Here is a 21159-nt window from a genome sequence, read left to right as displayed (position 1 = left end):
CCCATGCCTCGAGGGGCCTCCCAGAGGCAAGTTACATGTGAAGTGTGTGTGTGTGTGTGTGTGTGTGTGTGTGTGTGTGTGTGTGTATCAGTGAGGGGCCCATTTTAAAATTTTGTCTCTGGGCCCATGCCAGCCTTGTTACGCCCCTGGCTCAGGTTATATATATATATATATACACGCATATGTGTGTGTGTGTACACACACACACTGCTGAGTTTGGCAGTGGCTTCAGAGGGTGCTGCCACACCTTTTGAGGGGTCTTTGGCAGTTTGCTTCCCCACTGCTGATCTCCCTCTGGCCTGCCCCAGTCTCCAAAGTGCCATTCCAGCCCATTTTCAGACCATTTCTGAGGTGACAAAGAGCCTAAAGGGCCTGAAAATGGGCTGAAATGGCCCTTCAGAGACTGGGGGAAGGCCAGCAGGGGGAGGGGGAACCACCGGAGACTCTCCCATGGCAGCACCCCCCAAGGTCATCGCCTAACCCAATGGGAAGTATAATTTTTTTCCATCTGTAGAACCCCCAAACCAGCACAAATTTAAGCCGAGCCAGGCCCCTCATTCGAGATCACAAAACCAAACATGCCCAGTCCAGTTCAAGTCCGATTTGGACTCAAACTGAACCAGGCAAACTGGTTTTGTGCACACTCTTACAAGAGACATGTGTTGTGTCTCAATTTGTGAATGGTCAAGAAGCTATGTGAATCCATTGGAGCTTGTGTAGTCTTTTTTGTTTTTGTTTGAGATCTCTAGCACAGATGTGTGGGTTTGTGGTGAATGTTCAAGAACATATATGGATCTTTTGTCAGTTGTGTAGCCCTTTTCCTCCCAAATGCACTCTGGCCCAATCTCGGGTTTGTTGTAAAATGTATATATATGGAGAGGATGCTTATGTTTCAGGAGGCTCCTGTGAGCTCATTAGGTCCAAGGTCCAAAATTACCTAGATGCCCCTCTGTGCCTACTAAGGAGTGTGTCATTGCAGTTGTAATGATATTCCCATTGGTAACGATGGAAGTACTGTCACCAGTGCGATGATGCAGTCCTTAGCAGGCATGGAATCGCCCTGTCTTTGGAAGCAGCATGGAGGTGTGGAGAGTCACACAGAAACAGCCCTGTTTCCACGTGAATTAGTCTGGATAGAATTTAGCTGCATAAGTGACTTCCATAATTAGACCCATAGTTCTCTCCATAAAAAATCCACCGTCTTGTAACACACACAGGCCCGACTTGACATATGTCATGGACCCTGGTATGCTTTCCCCCCTCTGCCCCATGAATGACATATATGGGATACCAGATCTGGATTGGGACCATGATAGGAGGAAGCTTTAACCCAATCCTGTTACAGACCCAGTCTGATTTGGGGTTCCACTTGTGCTATTTGCCATGCAGGGTGGAAAGTTCCATTGGAGTCAACTGAAGCTTTTTTCTCTCGGGGCAAATGATGTGTGTAGGGGGCCTGATCTGAACTGGAAAAACAGAAGGGGATAGCAGTCCCAGTCTGGATAGGGGACTGCATGTGTTTTGTTAACAGAAAAACAAACAAACAGAAAGACAGGCATGCCAAGATTAATGAAAGAATTACAGTAGCATCTAGTTTCACCCTTACTTATTTAAATAATCAACTGGAAATGTTGGGCAACTACTAGAATAGTTAGTCAGAATTAAGCACCATTACAATATTTGAAGCAAGTTAGTCATGACTAATTTATTAATTTCAATGGGACTTAATCTGGATGTTGCCTCATATTGCAATTGCTACTACTGTTACAAATATGTATATATATAGTTTTTTGAAAAATGGTTCTCAAAGCAGGTTAAATAGAAAAATAATAAATAAATAATACTTAAATCTAGGTATTCCTAATTTCCCCAGGCTATGAATTAGAATATGTTCTTAAGACATCTTGCAAGATAATGCTGGGGAGAAGGGAGGAAACCCCTTAAAAAGCAACATAACAACACTATGGTGAGAACACATTCACAAATTCCTTTAATTAATGTGCATTTAAATAAAAAAGATAAAGTTTAGCAACTTTCTCATTCTGGTTCTCATTCCAGAAGATAGGTGAGTTTATTATAGCTTGTTCATTGAACCAATTAATTAAGAAAAGGTTATCTGAATTTCTTTCTGATAGTATGTTCATTCTAAGACACAATCACAAACATCTGTTTTTAGTGCTTTAGCTCCAGTCTAAAGTTCCAAATCCACATGCTGATGATCAGGAGCAGACCTGAGTTATTCTGGTCAGAGCTACTCTTACTCCAACCCAAGGTCCAGGGCCTCCACACCCCCTGGTGGCCCTCAAATCCTCTTTAGTCTGTCCCGGGTGGTGTGGTCACCACACTGTGCTGATGGCCCACACTGTTTCCGGTGGCCAAGCATGACTGTGAACTGTGCGGGACGTGACCTCAGCTTTAGAGACAGAGGGGGGAGTAGGAAAAGAAATATGTGGGATGGGAATGTTTAAAGTTGTGTGTTGTGTTGAACTGTTTCTGCTAATTCTTGTTTGCATAAATATACTTGTTTTACATTCAGTTGCTCTTTGTACCCTCAAGAATCCACATGTTAAAAAATACTGGGTGTGTCATGGTGTCTGTGTAAGGGGGGTGATGCTTAACTTGCGGGAGGGGGCGCTCCGAAGGCCTTCAGGTCCAGGCTCCAAAATTACCTAGATGCATCTCTGATTGTGGTGCCTGAGATGAGGCACCAGATCAGGGGTGGAGCCACCACTGTACAAACAGGTTCAAAGAACCCGACCCGCCAATGGAAAGGGTTGCTGAAGCCTGCAGGGGAGTGTGGCTTGGGCTCCAGAAGATCCCTGAGTGAACTCCTCCCACCCACGCCCGGGGTCCAGAGAGCCCTGACCGGGTCTTCCCCTGTCCTTTTCAGGCAGCTTTTGCTGCCTGACAGGCTATTATTTCCCTTTCTCTCCCTCCAGCTAGAGAGAGAAAGGGAAATAGATGTTGTCAAGCAGCAAACACTGCCTGAAATGACAGGGGAGAGCTCACTTGGGCTCTCTGGAACTCAAGGCCACACTCCCTTTGCACGTGATGCCACGTAGGAGCCCAGCATGTGATGTCACTAAGGGAACCCAGCCCATTTCCTGCTCCTTGTGTGCAGCAACAGGAGCTATGTGGTTCCCAGTGGCGGTTCAGCAACAAGCCCACTTACAGAGACTGCCACTTAACCCAGGTTTTGGGCACGACTGTGCCCCAAAAATGGGTTTATGGATCGTGTGTCTGCCACGGCTGCATACTCCGGGAGTGGGGACCTCAGGAATGCACCATGCGCTTGTGCATTGCATAACTGGGGCTCTGGGGGGGCGGGGGGCCAAATGGCTGCACTTCCCTTCACCTGACCCCCGGAGTGCCCAAGAGAGCCACAGCTGGAGACTCTTGCCCAATTAGCAGCACATAAACAAAACCTCTGTGTCATCAAACACAGAAAAACACACAAGTACAGTAAAATAAACATACATTATTGAAAGCAGGAGCTGAAAGTCCTCCAAGGTCTCCATGCACTGCCAGCATACTGGAAAGATGCATGACATCAGCGATTGCCCTCTGATTGGCCACGAAGGAGTAGGCTGACCCAGCCCTGATCCTCCAGCTGCAAGATAATAAAGTGTGCTTTGCAGAGTGGCGCATCCATGGACAACAGCCCCTGTAGCCACATCCCTCTAGTTTCCATGCCTGCTGGTTTCTGATGGCTGGATACAAGAGGTAAGTGGATCCACACAATCAGAATGCATGTTAGGAGAGCTCTTATCTGACCCTACCTTGGTTAAGAGCAGGGTACAAGAGCTGAGTTACCTTGCATTGAGCAACCTGGATTGGAGAGATTTGTGTGGGTTCTCGCAATCATGAAAAACAGGTAATCCATCTCCTACCCTGATTTTAATGATTGTGTGAAAATATGGTCTTATATAAGACCATTTTAATCTTTCTGTACAATTTCTCAATGTTCTAAGAAGGAACATTTGTATTTGCAAGGAGTCTTTAATGCAAAGGTGCAGTCAACAGAATTTTTGCTCGTCTATAGTAGTGGTGCAGACCATTCTGCCACTGTAGCACTAGAAGTCTACCAACTCATTCTACAGCCTGTTTAGACTAGACCCTCAGCTGGCTCCTGCATCCCACATATAGGATGTACACACCTGGACCATGGGTGAACTAGCCCTGAAAGCACGATCAAACACTTTTTCACACAACAACTAATTAATCTATGGAATTCTGTGCATGGGATGTGGTAATGGCCACTAGCTTTGATGGCTTTAAAAGGGACTTGGACAAATTCATGGATGACAGGTCTATCAGTGGCTACTAGGTCTGGAGGCTATAGGCCACCTCCAGCATAAGAGGTAAGATGCCTCTAATTACCAGTTGCAGGGGAGCAACAGCAGGAGAGGGGGCATTCCCTCACCTCTTGCCTGTGGGCTTCTCAGAGGCATCTGGTGGGCCACTGTGTGAAACAGGGTGCTGAACTGGATGGGCCTTGGACCTGATCCAGCAGGGCTGTTCTTATGTTCACATTTTCAAAATGCCAACCCTATTCATTGTTGTAGATACCTACAGGCTTCTGTACACATATACATGCATCTGTGTGAACTCAAGTGAACTTGAGTTCAGGCCCCCTCTAATGCAGGCTACAGATAGTAAATGTACTACTGAATCTGCCTTGAAAATAATGTGTAGATATCTGTATCTGTAGAGATCTGTACACCAGTGGTCTTCACTATTTTTTCAAGTGGGGGCCACTTTGGCAAAAATAAATATATAAACAAACAAAGTGAGAGCCATTTCCCACCGTGATGACCTCCTCACAGTATAGAGATGTGCACAAAATGAATTTTGTGATTCATTTTAAGCTTGAAATTAATCGCATAATCCTCGAATCAATATGTCAAAACAGTGCCCAAGCTGGCTGTTTGATGAATCAACTTTAAAATGTTTCAAGTGTTTCATGTTCCATTTTGAGGTCTGTTTTGGGGGGGAGAACTGGTCTCCCAATTGGGGTCAGTGGGTAGACCAGCCCTCTACTCCAGACTTAGCTCATTGGCCCACCTCAGAGGACTGGTCTACCCACCAACCCCGATTGGTACCCTCAGAAAAAAAGGCCTCAAAATGGTGCTCAAAACACCTGAAACCTTTTACTCAAATGGGACTGTTTCATTTCAGGCTCAAAACAGGTCCTTAATTTTAAGGGTGTCTTGTTTCATGCTCAAGGATCCCAGAGATGCCGCTGCGGCAAACCTGCCAAAGAAGCCCGCCAGTTAGCACTTGCCCCCTTAGCACTGTCTAATTCCTCATGTGTCAGCATTGGCCGCTTGTGGTAAGACACTGCGGGGCTCCCGGCCGGCACTGGGTGGATCCCTACATATACTGCACACTCGTGTGGTGCATTGTGGGCTTTCTGGGGATAGTAACAATGCATGCTGAACCCCCACCACCACCAGCATCGGGGTATGCGATTCATGTGCCCTGCAAATCTCTAAGGATTATCTGCAGGTATGGTGAGCTTCTGCTGCCTTCTCCACCTCCTGCCTTTCAGCCCTCTCATTTGATCATGAGGAAGGGCTCCATGTGTGAGTAGGTCTTATGTGTGACTCAGTTTTGTCTTGAACATTTCCTGCGAAGATAGAATATGTAGACCTGGGGAGAAGATCCAGAGGGTGGTGGGGAGAACAGCTGTCAGGAGGGTGCATGGGGAGGAGGGGAAGGGGGTGTGCCCTGTGTGTTGCGGTTTGTCATTAAGCAGCAAAGCCAAGGAAGCTATCACTTGCAGAGTATGGAGTTTAGTTGTTGCAGCTGTTTAAAGAACATGCATGGAGATCACTGTAGAGTCTAAACTAACTTGATTTGTTGGTGAAATACACTGAGATAGGAAAGACCAAACTCTATCTAAAGGCTATATAATGAATAAGTAGGGAGAGAGATGTTTCCGTCTTCTCTCTGGGAGGAAAGGAAGAGAACTGACTCACTACAGGAAGTACCTGAGGAGTCAAAAGCCGGGGTCATACAGTAGAGGCAAGCAGGGCAGGTATGGAGACCCTCACTAATGATCTCTACTCCCAGTGCCCCAGTGGTCATTAGAATAGTCGGTGGAAAATGTCAGTTTACTGGAACTCCGTCTCTGACACTGTGCACATAGCATACCCTGTGCACTGCTCAGGAAAAATATGTCGGTGGGTACAACTGGGGAGGGGGAGAGAAGTGAGCCTGGTGGGTGATGGTGATGGAAGAAGTGGCAACTGGAGCACTCTGTGAATCACCAGGGAGTTGGCAGGGGGACAGAACCTCACAACTTCAGCTGCTACAAGGGGGCTTGGCTGGCCCAGTCAGTGTGCACACGTTCATAACATGAGGTAAGAAAGTGCTCACGGTAAATATATGCTGTGCTTTGTTATATTGGTGCTGCATTTTTAAAAACCTCTGTTAACAGATATATTTCACATAATTGTTTTTGACACATGACATTAATTATGTTGACTCATATTTCTTTGGCACAGAAAGCCACGAATGTAATGAATAATTCAGATTTGCACTTAATCTATTTTTGTCATGTTTTGAACTCTTTAGTCTGAGTGTCTAAAGTATCCATTTGAAATTACAATGAAAAACAAAGGCAAGTATATGGATAAAACAATCTGATCAGCAGGATACAGAAGTCGGCTAATTTAACAGGTGACATTTTGGCTTATGGGATCAGAGATTAATAACACAAATGGCTACAATACAATCAAAACCAGCATGTCTGAGAAATTATTTTAATTATAATTTGTATTTTTAGTCCTGGATGCCGGGAAGCTTGCAAATGGAAACAGGCATTCTTGGTGCATAGGCTACAGCACCGTACTTTCATTCAACTGTAGAACTCAGCAGTAGACATTTAAATATTGTCAGCTTTCTGCTAAAAGCACACAAAAAATTATTATGTTTTACAAAAATTACATGGTAGAGACAGCAGAAAGTGTCCAACTGAGACAGTATTCCTCTTCTTAATTAAGACACATTCATTCCTTATTACTATTATGGATCGTCAGTCTCTAATAAACTAGAGGTTTCAGGCATTTAAATGATATGATTTAAATAATTTACTTAGGCTTCTAATTTCTGCACCTATTCAAATGAAAATCAGTTGAATGAGGTTAGGCAGGACTCCTGCGAACATGGGAGTGATGAAATAGTTTTTGGTACCTGTATGTTATATACCCACCCTCAAAGCAGAAGTGTTGTGTCTAGAGACAGCTAAGACAGGAGGCAACACATCCTCCTGCATGTGCCATATAAACTGCAAGATTTCTCATAGTTAGTAGAGATGGTCTTTGAAAAATCACAGCCTCTAAAATGAGAATTCCAGTGGAGCAGTGGATGGAGCAGTGGAACATTAAAGGAACAGCAGTGGAATTTAAATGCTGTCCATTGTATCCCGCCATTAGGAATGAGCAATTGTCTCCTCTCTTCTTGGGTGAAACTCTTTATTGCTCAATAAACCAAAAACATAATGTCATTCTCCATGGCAATTATTCAAGCTCTCTTTATTTGCCCTGACAGATGCCAAACTGAGGGCTAAGTGTGTTTGAACCAGTTTGATACTGACACGTAATATGTTATGAAGCAAAAGCCAAACTACACATTCAGAAATATCATGCACAGCTCTCTTCTGAGCCAGAGTATCAGAAGGCAGTTTGAGAATTATATTTGTGCATATAGAGAAAACTATCACTTTGGGGAGAAATGCCTAATCTTCTCCTTGATGTGCTAACTTTCCACATGCAGGGAGACTTTTGTGTGGAGGCATTGGGCTGCTTTATTATGCAGTGGCACAGTCTCCAAAGAAGTATATGCTATTTATAAATGCATATTTCAGTATATACTCTGATATGTTTAAGCATATATTTCTCTCTCTCTCTCTCTCTCTCTCTCACACACACACACACACACACACACACACACACACACACCCTTAAGGCCAAGTCCACAGAGATTATATTTGTTCAATAGTCCCAAAACATAGTAGTGTGTGATCTCTCCAGATGGGGCTGTTTGCATATAAAGACAGAAACCTTTCCACTCTGTCGCTGAGAATAGCGTCCTAACTATTAAGTGCCTTCTGCCAGATAACATTTTATTTGACAAGGAGTAATTATAGACCATTACAATAGTTTGATCAATGTGTATCAGTCTTAGCTAGTTTTTCTAAAGAAATGTTACTGTAACCACACTAGAGGATGCATTTTTAATAAAATCCTGTGAAGAAGTGTATAGATTAGGTACGGCACAGTCATAAAAGGTGTGTGTGTGTGTGTGTGTGTGTGTTTTGAACACACATGCATTCAATTAAAGGCCCCTAAAGGAGCGGAGAAGTGTAATTATAAGGCAGATATGAAGCTTAATTGCTAAGTTAAACTTAAAGAGGCAAAAGATTCCCTAAGGAAGTTAGCCTTTTTTCCATTTTGCAGCTGGGTAAATTTTTTGCTATTCTCAGGGTAGTTTCAGGTCACAGCATAGGTCAGACAAACATAGGACCTGAACTCACTTTAGGTTTTAGGGCTGGTTGGAACAGTACTCCAATAGACCAAATACCATGGGGAAGGAGCAAGGGTTCAGACTTTAAAACAGAACCATGTGTAGAGGAGTAGTCAGATGAACCACTCCCTGAGGCTATTCACACGATTGTAGAAAATTGAGTGCTCCGCAAACCCGGTTTTGGGGATCATGAGTAGCCACAGCGCGGCTCCGTGCTGTGGCTACTCATGAGTAGACCCTCAGCAGAAGGCTGAAAAGCAGCCTTCCAGCTCGGGGGCATACTGGAGCTTCCGGGGGGCCTTGATCGTGAGACCTGGCTCCCTGTGTGATTAGGTGAATGAAGCTAATGGTGACCCAACACCATGCAGGAGGGAGGAGAGGAGGGCGGTAACAAGACAGATGAGAGGAGATACTGCAACACTACCTGGGCTCAGTCGAAATGTTTGGGGCTGAGAGCAAGCAGACAATGCTTCAGAGTCCAGCACTAGAGGCTGAAGGAATTGGAATCCCCTGGAAAGAGGCCCTTGTGGAATGAACAGGCCAAGAGTTTCTCCTTGTTGAGGGCCATGAGCTGGAGGAGGAAGGGTCGAGTGCTCCGAAGTACCCAGAAGGCTTTCCCTTGATGCCAGATTGAGCAGATGAGGGAGGAGTTAAATAACTTGTTTCTTCCGGGGATGCTTGTGGGTGGCTGAGTAGATAACAGTGCTGGTGTGTGGCGGGGGTTGTTTTGGGTATGCTGGCTGTGTGGTGGGTGGTGCAGGTCTGTTATGGATATGGATGTGTCCCGAGAGCACGTAGGTGGTCAGGTGGTCACACTCTACTGGACCCCAACTCTTACACTTCTCTTTCTCCCCATGTCCCCCTCTCAGCAGAGCCACCACTGCTTCTGAGTGGTGTGAATTCTCATTCTATCATAGCAAATGAGATTTTTTTCAATTAAACAACTCTCATGACCCCACTTTCACTTTTTCACACTCTCAATTACTATGAATATGAGGAAGTAATCAATTTAGCACACTTCACCTTATGAAGAAAAACCTCAGAAATTCACCAAAATTCACCCCTCTGCCCAATCACTCTGAAATTGGGGATGGGTGGTAGCCTCCACCCATTAGGCACTATCTACCAGCCCACCCCACTCCTTTGGGGCAGATCCACTTTCTGCCCCCAATCTGCCCCAAAGACACCCAAACTTCAAATATTCCCAAAAAATCAGCCCTCTGCCCAATCCCCCTGAAATTGGGGTGGTAGCCTCCACCCATTAGGCACTACCACCCCACCCCACTCTTTTGGGGCAGCTCCACTTTCTGCTCCCAAACTGCCCCAAAGTCACTAAAACTTCAAAAATTCTCAAAAAATCAGCCCTTTGTCCAATCCCCCTGAAATTGGGGTGGTAGCCTCCACCCATTAGGCACTACCACCCCACCCCACTATTCTGCCCCAGGCCCCACTTTCTGCCCCAATCTGCCCCAAAGACATGAAAATTTCAGAAATTTCCCAAAAATCAGCCCTTTGCCCGATCCCCCTGAAATTGGGGTGGCCGTCTGCACCCATTAGGCACTATCACCCCACCCCAGTCCTTTTGCCTAGATCCCATTCTATGCCCCCAAACTGCCCCAAAGTCACTAAAACTTCAAAAATTCCCCCAAAATCAGCCCTTTGCCCAATCCCCCTGAAATTGAGGTGGTAGACTCCACCCATTGGGCACTACCACCCCACCCCAAAATTTTGCCCCTGGTCCCCCTTTCCCCCGAATCAATTCAGATTCGGATTCGGATTAAATCCGAATCCGAACCGAATCAAGGGTGATTCGGGTGGCCCATATTCGGGCACAAAACAGAACAGGGGTGATTTGGTTCGGGTCCCAAACCGAATCACCGAATACCTGAATTGCACACCCCTATTTATGAGTGCTACACAGGCTACCTGGAACATATGGTCGCAGCCATGGAGTGGCTTGCAAACCAGTTACAAGTCTTTAATCCCTGGCAGCCATTGTATTCACGCCAGATGATGGTGCCAGGTTGCTACTTGACCACACACCCCAGTGCACCCACCAACCAGGGCAGGTGATTTCTCCCCATTAAGAGCTTGCAGTAGCTCACTCACCCCCGGGCCCATCATCCCAAGGAATCCCGAGAGAACAGCAAGGAGGGTGTTTCTTGTCTCTGCATGCAACTCCTCTTTGATGCTCCCCACTGGGTGCACATTTTGGGCACATCTCTACCAGCCCTTTTTTTGTGTCTGTGCAGCTGGCTTTGACCCCTGCATGCACCACGGGCTGGTCCCTGACACAAGACCCTCTTGTCCAGACACCTATGGACACAGAAGAAGGGACCTCAGCAGCGGTCCAGATGCCACCTCCACAGAAGGCTGTGGGAAAGCTTAAGTACTGGTAGAACACACTGCCACAAACCAGGAGCCATACATACAAGGCTCTCCCTGGACATGGAGGGGTGGAGGGGGTTCCTGAAGAAAAGTGCCACCTTCATCCTCCAGAAAGTGGAAACTAGCAGCAGAGGATGTTCCTGTGCAGGAAACATCATGCCCGGGCCACCCTGGCAAGAAGGGGGGAAGAGGAGGCTGAGGGATCTTCTCATGTGCAGACCACTACTTAAGAAGAGGAGGCTGTGGCTGGGGATACAAAGAATACCCCACTGATCCCACTACCAAAGACTAAATGGGCCATAGTGCCTGGCACAGGGTAAACTGTCCAAAGCCAAGCACCATGCTCAACAGGCAGGACAGTTCAGCCCCCCAAACCTCCCTCCAACAATGCCCCTCTGATCTCAGGGGTGTGTGATAAAGATGGGTGGACACTCCATCCCCCCTCGCCAAGTGTCCAGCATGCACAGCAGGCCACCATAAGGGTATCTGCCATCACACAACCTCCCTTATGGCCTGAGAGGAAAGTTTTTGCCATGGCAGGCACAGCATCTGGCATCATAGTCAATGTCACCATGCAGAAGGTCCTCCACACCATGGAGGAGGAAGCCACACAGAGAGCCCAGCAGAGAGCCCATGCTCATGAGCAGCCGTGGAAGCTGACTGGAGACAGATGGGTGCCCTCTACAGTGCCAGGGCCCTGGATAAACAGTGGTCCAATAAAAGGAGGAGGTGGGAGGTTCCCAAATATGACAGCACATGGAGATCAATGGAGAAGGATGGTTGCTTCTAGGATAACTTCAGAATATCCAGGGCTACCTTTGACTACCTGGAGAGTGAGATAGAGTCTTATCTCTTCTGACAGGACATGGTGATGCACCTCATGATCTCCATGTGGAGGAGGGTCACCACTGCCATTTACAAGCTGACCTCCAACTCCAACTACCTGATCCTCAGCAATCTGTTCATGGTGGACAGATCCACTGTCTGTGAGATAGTGAGGGAAGTGGTGGATTTGATTGTGGAGCCGTTCACGGATGACATGATCCTCATGGGTGACCTGAGGGAGGTAATGGCAGGCTTCAAGGTGAAGGGGTTTCTGGGCATCCTGGGCTGCATTGACGGGTCTCACGTGGAAATTGTGGGGGGGAGCAAGTCGGCAGCACCAGTACTTTTGGTGGAAGCACTACTAAACCATGACACTGCAAAGTGTGGTGGACCCATTGGATGTTTCATGGACATCCACACCAGGGTGTCAGATAGAAGCCATGACACAGCCATTTTCTGGACCTCCTCTCTCACCTGCATGCTCATCCATGGCACTGGATCAACATCCAGGTGGGTGGGAGAATGGTGAAGCCAGTGATATTCAGGGACCAGGGTACAGCCTGCAGGACTGGATGGTCACCCCCTACCATGCACCCAAGAGTGCCATGGAGAGGCAGTTTAACTTCAGGCACAGCAGTATCAGGATGGTGGCGGAGAGGGTGTTCAGGAGGCTGAAGGCCCACTGACACAGTCTCTATGGCTTGCTGAATGTGAAGGAAGAGCTGGTGCCCAACGTGATCATGGCCTGCTGCATCCTCCACAACATCTGTGAGATGAGGAGAGATATCCTGCGGGCAGAGTCTGTGGACTCAGCAAAACATCCTGAGGGCAATGAGGGAGATAGGGAAGATGGCAATGCTGGGCAGCCATTGGCAGTGGTGCAACCCCTGAGGATTGCAGGTGGTACATGGGTGTTGTGGGCAGTGAGAGAGGCCATCACAGGACATGCCCGGGAGCATCTGTGAGCCAGGCAACTGTGTGGTGCTGGAAGGGCTTGCCACCCTTTAAATTGTTGATGGATTGACATTGCTATTTCCCACACCTGCAGCAGGCTGTTAAGAATCCAAATATTATATATTATATGAATATTTTAATATAATAGTAATAAAACTGTATGGTTTGAAAACTCTGTCCAATTATACAAGAAATTATAAAAATGGATCAGTTAAAATATCACAATAAATCTCAATAAAACTAATACAAAATGATTATTGAGATACTCTCTGTGTTAAACTGGAAAGTCCAATCGTTTTTTCAAAATTGATGTTGGAATGGGAGAAGTATGGATGAATTTTCCCAGTATTAGGCTTTAATTGAAAGATGAAACATCATGCTGTGATTTTGCCAGCATCTGATCGCTTGTGTGTTGTTTCCAGAAATGTTTTGACCATAGAGTCTTCTTCAGTGGCAATTGTCTACTGTTAGTTTCCACCCAGCCTAAGGACTGGACTGCTGTTGGCTTTTCCCTTCAGGAGGCAAGTGGCATTGATTGTGGCAGCTAAGCCTGGGGGGAGCTTCCATGCCATGCCATGCCATGCCCTTCAGTGGAGCTTTAAAAGCCACAGTGCCCCCCCCCGCCCCAACCAAAAGAGCCTGCCCCCCATGAGGATGTGCCATCCTCCGCCGCCAAGAATTAGCCCTGAGAGCCACTTTTCTGCCGCAGGTGTATTGAGACAACATAGCTGGGAGTGTGGTGTGGAAGGGGTTAAGACGTTAGTGGTGTATAGAGGCTGGGTGGCGAAGCCAGAACTAGCCAAGTGTGGAGGACATACCCTGCTGAAGATCATAGGAACATAGGAAGCTGTCATATACTGAGTCAGACCCCTGGTCCATCTAGCTTAGTATTGTCTACACAGCGGCTTTTCCAAGGTTGCGGGCAAGAATCTCTCTCATCCCTATCTTGGAGATACCAGGGAGGGAACTTGGAACCTTCTGCTCTTCACAGAGCGGCTCCATCCCCGAAGGGGAATATCTTACTGTGCTCACACAGCAGTTTGATGAACATCTATGGCATGAATTGGAGTTAAGAATTGGAACCTTGGCCACATTTAACTGCAGTTAGCCATTACATCTGAATGTGGCCATTGTCTGAAGTGCTTCTGTGTGAAGACTGCATAGATGAATATGTGGAGGAGGAAGGAATGGAACCCTACAGGCTCCACCACCAACCTTTACATGTTCACCTAAACCTGTGAATGGAGCTTACCTCTGAGTGTAGACGGTTCACAGGTTGAGATGTGGAGGTCATAGATGGGATCATCAGGAGTGATCCCACTCCCCTCTCCATACATTCACTTGTGTGTGGATAAATGTCTGTACAATCCTGAAATATTACTCTCTTAAAATCTTGATAACTCCCAGACTGAGCTTTCTGTCATCTTCCCTATACAAAGCATACCAAATTACAGGTCAAAAGGAACCAGTGCACAAAACAGAACACTAAATCTTTGACAACATCCACCCTGCCAATAACTTCCTTCCCTAACACTACCACTTCTAGGAGCAGGTTGAGCATGCTGGAATGACATGATGACCATGGTGGGAAAGCCATCATGCAGAGGCTGTTCCCATTGGTGGCGCAGTGGTAAAACTGCCGCCCTGTAACCAGAAGGTTACAAGTTTGATCCTGACCAGGGGCTCAAGGTTGACTCAGCCTTCCATCCTTCCGAGGTCGGTAAAATGAGTACCCAGAATGTTGGGGGCAATATGCTAAATCATTGTAAACCACTTAGAGAGCTCCAGCTATAGAGCGGTATATAAATGTTTGTGGTATATGTATTTAGACAGTTGCATGCTGCCTTTCTCTCAAACAAGCCATTCAAGGTCACTGACAATTACCTTTCCATATCTTATTTCTCTCTCTTGTGTGTTTAAAAGCTTGAACAAGGAGTTTTAAATAATATTTATTTATTTATTATTTATTTATTTAGCACATTTTTATAGCGCCCTAACCCAAGGTCTCAGGGCGGTTTATGGAGAATAATATGGAGAATAATATAGGAAAAGTAGCGTTGCACTATGCTATACTAGACTTAGTATAGACTATACTATATACTAGTCTTATTATAGCATAGTATAGTACACAGCCATTCAAATGTGGGTTACCAACTTTAGCATGATTGTGTAAACCCATGCCAAGGTGGGAATCTCAGATTCAGCTTGGAACCTTGGTGTGGGTTCACACAATCATGCTGATGTTGGTTTTAGTAGCCCACATTAAACCTAGATTGTGTGAACCAGGCCAGTATGTTCTGAACCTATGGATCAAATTTTAAAGCAATCTCATGAATGCCTCCAATTGGAAACCTTGCCTGGGAATAACAAGGTTTCCTGGATAAGATCCTAGATGATCAGACCCTGATTATTTATAAAGCTTCAGAAAAGTTACATAGATAACATGTCCTTGAGAAATATCTTCTGTGAAGGTGGTCTCGTGATTGCTTGGGGCATGTTATTAATAACAAATACACCCACTCAAACTGCCTCATATCGCCTTCTTCCTCTTCTCACCATGATGAAGTGGCAGCACTGGAAAATGCCAGCACACCCTCATTTCACTTGCATTCAAAACACCAGAGCATAATATTATTTGCCTCTCCCTATTCATTATTGATACAATTGGCTTTACGAGACTTAATTAAAATGTGCTGTATTGCACCACAACAAAAATAAAATAAAATAAATCAATGTGTTGAATTAGCAAATAGCAGCGAATTAGTGATAGTTTTCTGATTTAATTAACACAGCTTTATCCCAGTGCTGGGCCATCTGGTACCATTTCAGGAAAGGCAGGAATTGACTTGCCTTTACTTTGTGTACATCCCTCTTATTTGTCATTTGCATTTTGATGAGTCCATTTCTTCTCTCCTTTCAGACAAATACTCACCTTACCTGGGAAAATCTATGTTTGAGGATGAAAATAGCAGTATAAATGGCAGCAATTATTAATATTGCCTGCTCCGCTTCCTACAGCTATTAAGTTTTTTTTTTTAATGTAAAGATTCAGTGCAAAAGCACACAGCCAAACCAAATAAGGGCTTCTTCTGTTCACAAACAACAACTCCTTTTTAAAGCCTCTTTGAGGAAAGCTTGAATTTGAAATTCAGCAGACTTCAGGAACTGTGGGTCACCTCCTTTTGTATATACCTCTGGTCTTTGATCTTTGCTTCCTGGCAAATGGAGGTGTAAATGGGGTGGTTCTGAGGCCTGTGGACTGGTTCACACATGCACGTATATCACTTAATTATTCATTACCTGATTAATCATTTTCTGACTGACAGTTGAATGGTTCTGTTGCCTAGCATTGTGTTTGAGGTGACATTAGGTGATACAAAAGCTCTGTCTGTGCCTGGCTTCATATGGCTGTTTCCTAATGATTCATCACATGAAAAGAAGCTTTAATAATTCATCAGATGAAAAGAAGTGGCAGCTGTTTCCCAAAGTAGCTCCAGGGATAGGCAGCCATACCTCAAAATCCCTTTCCTGCTACTTTCCCCACTTGCAATGGTACCTGATTGGATTGGATTAACGTATTTTGGACTATGGTGCTAGTTTAACAGGCAACAGCTGATGGAAAGGATGACTGACTCAACTGTGCTGAATGATTATGCTACACAAATCCCTCAACCTCCCAGCTATTGCTCTGTGACTCACTTCTTCCTTCCCCTGGAGAAATAATCAATATTTGGCCCACACAAGTAATCTGAAAATATGTTCCAATTGTATCCATGCGAATATGTCTAATTTGCCTCTCTCTTTTCCTGATGTGCACATTCTGATCATAGACATTGGAGGACTTTTTTGAAGAATTCTAGACTTTACATGAGAATAGCATATATGTGTCCCATTGTGTCTGATTAAACACTGGGTGGGTAACTCTTCCTCTAAGAAGCTGAGGCTGCTATTCATCTCTTCAGGGGACCATTAAAATGGATAGCTATGCACTGGTCCAACTTAGAGGTCAATAGGAGCTACCACTTGTGGTTACCGTTTCAGTTCAGAGTTACTCATTTAACAGCTCCAGCAATTTTTGTACAGCTAAGTGATATTGATCTCCCTTTTTTTCCTTGCTGATGATTCCTATTGGCAATCAAACTCTTTGCCTATTGTGAGGGTCAATAAGCTTTTAGTATATCTGCACAGAAATTTCAACCCAGTATCAGGCATCGAAGGAGCACAGCTGGAAAACCAAGACCAAGCAAGCAGGCCCAGATTAACTACAGCTTATAGTTACATAGTTATTCATGAGTTTAACCTTGTGTTCAACTTGTTTATTTATATACCCCATTTTTCAGTCAGGGTTGCCTCTCCGAAGTGGCTTACAACAATCAGATCCATAGCAAAGATATAATTTAGGATGGTAATGAGGATATATCTGGGTGGGTTCGTAGGTAAATGAATGGTTGTGGGTAGGATATTTTCACCTCGGGTTCCAGCTTCATCTTTCTCTATAATACCAAACTGGATGCAAATGAGCCAAAGATTCGATTTCATGGTAGTCTGAATGTGTGAAGCTGAGGTTTCATCACCTAACCAACCCGAGGTTTTTGACCCTGAACTGTAATTTCAACCTTTGGTTTGTAATGAGTTTCGCTGCTGAAACACCAGGTTTGAAGGCACCATTGTGTCATCTGAATTCTGCCACTGCTGTAACCTGGGTTTTGTGCCAAAACCTCTCCTGCTACCACTGAGAGTTCAGCTCAGAGCAGCCCAGAAATGTGTCAGTTCTAGGGCGGCCACACCTCACACTGGCTGCCTCTCAGAGCTGATGCCCTGCCCCCTGCCCTCCTCTCCCCATCCCACCGCTCTTAGCAAGAGGGTTGCCACGTTTCTCCAGTCACAGCATTTAAAGGGAAAGAAGCATATTGGTGGATGCCCACTTTCTGCTGCATGTTGTGGGACTTGAGAGCTCCCTGCCATGAATGGAATGTTAGATGGTGACATCAGGAAATTTCTCCTGTGATCCATCACTGCAGTACCTCATTGAAAAAAGACATGGGGCCCTTGTAGCAAAAATCATGGAGTGTGCCTCAAAGCACTCACATCTCTATCACCCCTGGCCCCCCTGTCCTCCCATCATTAGAGCGGGGGCACACAAAATGTTGTTTTTCAATGTGAGCTGCTTGCTTCTTCCCACACCCACGTCCCTCCTGCCTTCCACGGAGCTTCTGAAATGCTCTATGTGACTCTGGCCTGCTAGACTTTTGATTATTTTTATTTATTTTATTTACGTAACATGTTTATGCTGCCTAAACCTTAAGTCTCTGGGTGTTTTTCACAAATGTGCCACCTGGCCAATGTGCAACTGGCCCAAGGTCTTAATGTGTGATGTCACCATGATGCAGGGGAACATCATGATGTGCCCTTGCAACTTGGGGCAACACACTTCTCCTTGGCAGCCAGACGGTGAATCTTTCTGGGAGCACAGAAAGGGGGCACAGAGGGGATGTATTCTGAGGGTTTTTATTTGGTGGGCAGGTGTGAAGAAATGCAAAGGACTGCCTGCTCATTCTCTGCAAGCACCAGTGTTTCAGATGCTGTGAGGAAGGGAGTCCATCTATCAGGGTAGCATCAGGGCAGCATTGGGAGGAGGAGACAGTCAAGCTGTGGTAGGGGTGGAGGGCTCTGTTTGATCAGCAGTGTGATTCAAGTAACTATTGCTTTACATTACCCTTCCAATGGCCATACGTTTCCTTACACCTAAAAGTGGGGATAGCATGAGACCATCTTGCTTCCATCACCAGCCTGGCTGCTCTTGGTGCCAGTAGCATGGGATGAAGGGGTTGGGGCAGGCCCAGAACCAGGTGTTAGTTCAAAAAAAAAAAAAAGGGCAGATATGTGCCACCCACAAGCCTCTTTGAGTTCCCTAGGCAGCTTGCATGGCCAGACATGTCCCCCACAAGCCCATCCATGAATCTTGCAGTACAGTCCATACTGAGTATCCTTGGTGCTATCTCCTAGCTGGCAGCTGCTTGTGTGAATAATGCCTGTACTAAGGCTTTCATGGACAAAGCATAGTTAAGACTTCTTAAAAGGCATTGAGGGCTGGTCCCCGCACCATGACTGCTGTGTGTGCATGAGGTTGCTGACCGCACCCATGCGGTGTTGGCCAGGCATGCATGCGACAGATGCCCCGATCCATCCACCTTATACTCACATGAAGACAAAAGGTTGTAGTACCACATCCTGCTCCCCAAACTCCCTGCTTTGGAAGTTGGCACCAACCATGCAGTCCCAGGGTCCTTCCACCGCCTTGCTATCCAAAAATGGCACTGGCACTGGCACTGGCACTGAGAGCAGTCAGACTGGGGATGGAGACAAGAAGGTCTTTGCCAAGTTGTGGATGGAGACAGGGGTGTTCGTGGACCTCCGGACCTCCGATAAGTGTATCACTACTGCACAACCAGTTCAGGAACAAGGGCACATTCAATTGGATTTCCTGGAAGATGGCACAGAGGAGATTTCAACACACTGGGGTGCAGTGCAAGAATAGAATCCAGCACCTGAAAAAGAAGTTCAAGGAGGTGATGACTCACAACAAGCTTTCAGAAGTGGAGCCGAGGACCATGCCCCTTGATGACTAGCTGGCATCAGTCCTCCTGGATAGGAGGGTCTTTACTCCCAGGGCCAGTGCTGGGACTGGGCACCTCATTCAAGAAAAGGACAAGCAGGCACAGGAAGCTGCCCTGACCTGCTGCTCCCCTGATACAAAAACGCAGGGAGCTGCCCCGACCACTGCCTCTACAGCCACCACCTCCTCTGCTCCCTTTACTTTTGAATCAGGGGAGCAGCAGGCCAGGACAGCTCCCTGTGCCTGCTGCCCCCCAAATGCTTGCTGTTGTCACCATTTGCCTTGCCCTTTGCTTCTTTTCTTGAATGTGGTGACCAGTCCCAGAAGTGGCCCTGGGAGTAAAGGCTGAAAGTCACACACTCCCACCCACCCCCATGAGATGAGAGGCATCCTTCTGAGGACCTGCACACTGCAAAGCCTCCTTGGTTTCTCCTCTGCTGGCATGGTACTGTAGAGATTTCCCAAGGGCTTAGAAGGGGGGAACCCGACTTGGTATGGGGAGCAGGTCGGCTACTTTATGGAGCATATTGGGAAAGAAGGTACAGTGAGGTGGAAGGGGTGGCTTCAGACCCACAGGGGGAATGCCATCCTGGGGGCCATAGCACCCAATGTCCTTGTAGGGGGACCATGGACAACCAATAACCTTGTGCTGATGGCTGGAGCAGAAATATCAGGAACACAGGTGGCAGCAGGTGGCATGAAAGCTCTTGCAGTCTGTCATTACACAGTTACAGTGGGAAGAGAGGGGCCCAATCCTCCCTTCATTCTCTTTCCTCTTTTAATCTCCCAGGGGAAAGACAAAATGTCTTCCCCAGTTTGGGAGGAAGGGACTGCCTCCCCACCTGGAAGAGAAGATTAGGCCCCTCTCTTCCCACCGTAACTGTTTAAAGTTAGACTGAATGCACCTTGAGATCACACTCATGCTTGCTCGTGCTCCCCCCCCCCGCAATCACCTATTCTGTTTCAGCTTGACTAAGTGTTCTAAGTGTTGTGTACACAGATCATGAGAAGAGCTTCAGAGTGTTTTAGCCAAGCACTCCGGAGCAGTTCAATCAACAGCATCCAGTGCAGTTCTTCTGAAATTAGTGTTATATAGTCCCTTTGAGTTCTCCCAGAGATCAGTCTGGCTGCCGCATTCTGTAATGATTGTAGTTTTCAGTCTATGTACAAAGGCAGCCCCATGTAGAGTGGGGCTCCGCTTCTCAAAAGCCGTAGGTTGCTGGATCGTGGTTGTCAATTGTTTGCGGGACAATTCCCAGCTTTGAGAATTAACCTCGGATTCGTCAACCCGCAATGTCATGCTATGTCTGAAGGCGGCCTTTCTCTCTTGAATTTTGGGTTGCTCCTGCCACAGCCTGATTGGCTTAGTCTATTCTTTCATTGTATTACAATCAGCACTGTAGACATCCTGTTCTTTCTACAAACATTAGGCTGGTTCAGGCTTCATGTGGAACTACAATTAAATCTTAGTTCCATGCTATGGCATCATGAAAGGCTGCAGTCAGAGGGCTTTGAAACCTTGCATCTTATAAAGAGTTGTGAATTTCAGGAAGAAATTTCAGGATGAAATTTCAGGCCAAGACTTGAAATGTCCTATATGTAAGTTTAAAAACAAGTTTTACACATCTGCTTTTCTGGTCTGTCTGCAACTTTAGAAACGGTGGGGGGGCTACATTAAGATATTGTGAACATATTTGGTAATTACAGGTAATTGTTTTCTATTGTAAAGTGCTATACAGAAGGACCTCAGTATCCACAGGGGTTCTGTTCCTGTAGATTACTATGGGTAACGAAATCGTGGATGAGGCATTGAGTCTATGGGATCACAAGGGATCACAAGGGTTAGG

This window comes from Hemicordylus capensis, chromosome 1 (assembly GCF_027244095.1).
Source record: "Hemicordylus capensis ecotype Gifberg chromosome 1, rHemCap1.1.pri, whole genome shotgun sequence".
In the NCBI taxonomy this organism is placed as follows: Eukaryota; Metazoa; Chordata; class Lepidosauria; order Squamata; family Cordylidae; genus Hemicordylus; species Hemicordylus capensis.
Note: the sequence above shows the minus strand (reverse complement) of the source record.